The sequence below is a fragment of the Micromys minutus genome, assembly GCF_963924665.1.
Source record: "Micromys minutus genome assembly, chromosome: 1".
NCBI classification, from domain to species: domain Eukaryota; kingdom Metazoa; phylum Chordata; class Mammalia; order Rodentia; family Muridae; genus Micromys; species Micromys minutus.
Genome location: NC_137969.1, coordinates 119603749 through 119606126, shown reverse-complemented (window position 1 = coordinate 119606126; position 2378 = coordinate 119603749). Strand labels below are relative to the sequence as shown.

At 44.8% G+C, this 2378-nt stretch overlaps 1 pseudogene across 1 annotated transcript; it reads right to left on the bottom strand.

The window, feature by feature from the left end:
* Nucleotides 1–272: 272 nt before the first annotated feature.
* Nucleotides 273–1633, bottom strand: LOC308439713 (E3 ubiquitin-protein ligase UHRF1-like; annotated as a pseudogene). The gene has a single exon. The product of its transcript is annotated as an E3 ubiquitin-protein ligase UHRF1-like (transcript).
* Nucleotides 1634–2378: the final 745 nt, after the last annotated feature.

Below are 2378 nucleotides of genomic sequence, written 5' to 3'. Positions count from 1 at the left end.
AAAAAAAAAAAAAAAAAAAAAAAAAGTTTTTTTTTTCCTCTTGGAGAAAAAATCACAGGCATTGTTGTTTAAAAGAAAAAAAGAAAAAAAAAAAAAAAAAAAAAGGAAAGAGGGATGGAAAACATTAGTCTGACAGCCAGAACATGGGATTCCTGTAGGTGCACTGACGACCAGCGCAGAAGAGTCGACAGGGACAGACGTGGAAGGACAACACCTTCAACCTAAACCCACTATGAACTTGGAACCGCGGGCCGCTGGCCTGGGTCTTGGCATCAGCGGCTGCTGCCATAGCCAGTGAAAAGCTGGTTGAGAATGGTCTGCAAGGGCTGGTTCACCCGGGTTGGGGAGCTGTGGTCCAGGTCATAGCGACAGGCAGGGCAACTGAACCCCTGGGCCCAGAAGGACCTGTCCAGGCAGTTTTTACACACGTGCTGACACATAGTGGCGACTGGCCTGAACACCAGCTCCTGGCAGCAGATGCACCTGAAAGCCTCCTTTACCTTGCTAGCAAGATCTGGTAGGGCCCATCTTGAAGCAAATTTAACACGTCATCCCAGAGTTTGGCGTTGCCTCTGTCCTCCTTGATGAGGCTGGCCTGCTGCACTGGTAGTGTGTAGGGCTCCAGCTTGCTCTTCTTAGAGACTTGGAGGCTTGAGGTGACTGGGCTTTTGCCTATCTTGGAAGATGAGGGTCCCTGCTCCAAGGCCTTGGCCAGGTGCTTCCTTTTCTTGTTAGCCAAGGCCTTCAAGTAGCCTTCAGAGTACCGCATAGTGAGCCTCAGCTGCTGAGTGCGGTCCTTGTCCTCTCTGGTCCAGGGCTCTGGTTCTGTGTCATCCGGTCAAAGGAGATATCAAGGAAGCCAGACTTCACTTTCTCCGGCCAGCGCTTCACCACCTCGTAGATGCCCATGTAGCAGTTACCCTCTGCAAGTGCATACTTGCCGTGTTTCAAACCCTCCACGTTTCGGGACACACACACATGCTTCGCCTGGTGCCAGTCTTCAGCCTCCGTATCTTTCTTATTAATTGGGGAGTGGCAGTGAGCTTCTGGTCAGAGGACTGTCCCGCTGTATGCTTGTTGCCCAAGAGGTCTTTGCCACCAATCCCAGTGTAGGTGAAAAACTTGCCTTTGTTCACATCGTCCTCATAGCCACCAGCCAGCACCAGTGAATAGGCACCATCGTTGCTTCGGCCATGAATCCCTGCCAAATGCGGCTGGTGCACGCCGGACTCACTGACCTGGACTCTGAAGCGCCTCAAGATTCCCACTGGGACCCCAGGGATGGGCCCAAAGTGGTTGGCAGGCACAATCTGTGGCACAGCCCACACATACCATGCCCTTGCCCTAGTCCCACCTGGAGAAGGAAGTGGCTGATGCCATCTTTGCCTTCTTGCTTTTCTTCTGCTTCTCCCCTGCTTGTACCACCTCACTCGAGTACTAACTACTCTGGCTTAGGGGGGACACAGATGAGCTGTGTCTGCAGACAGTACAGGTGGAAGGCCATGTCACACTCATCACACACCTGTTTCTCAGAAGCCTCACACCTGCCACAAATGTGGTAGGCACACTTAACGACGTGCTTTGTTTTTTCATCGTCCTTGCATTACTGGCAGGATGGGCCAATCTGCCCTGTGTTCAAAGAAAGTATATTCGGAAGAAATTAGTACTTTGTCATTGTAAAGCAACAAGAAAAATATCAGATAAGTCAGTGGATTTAAGAGCTTATATAGCCATCAATTTTATATTATGTGCAGAAGGAAGAAATGTAAAATATCATTAAATTATTAAAGGTTGGAATTTTAGAAATGTCTGCCATATTCAGCACCAAGAAAAGAGGAAAATTATGTGGTGATTAGCATCTGTATTGCTATTATAAAATTTCAACTCATTTATAAAATAAATCACATGCATATGATTTAAGACAATCAAAATGAATTTTTAATAAGCCCAATATTTTCAAACAAATTCAACATTATTTTTAAATTAAATTCTGTCAGCCCACACTATATCATATCATTTTCTAACATCTAAGGAACCATTTCAGAGTTAAGTTGAGGTGTTAATTATCTTTGTAGAAATGCCATGTTCTAACTTGCTAATATTCCTAAAAGATTTTTTGAAATAAAGTTTTGACTTTCCACTGAGATGCTATCTACGAGATACACAATAGCAGAGATATGTTGGTATATATGTCTTCCTTATGAAATATATGTGTTCGTGGTACAAACTGTCAGCCAGATCTTTTTATAACCAAAACATGTTAAAGTAATAGAGAAGCATCATTGTGTTTACCTACCTTTTGTTCAGACTACATGTCTCTTTGTGTGTTTATCTATGTATCCATCACCTTCCATTTTTATAGATTTAATGACACCTGA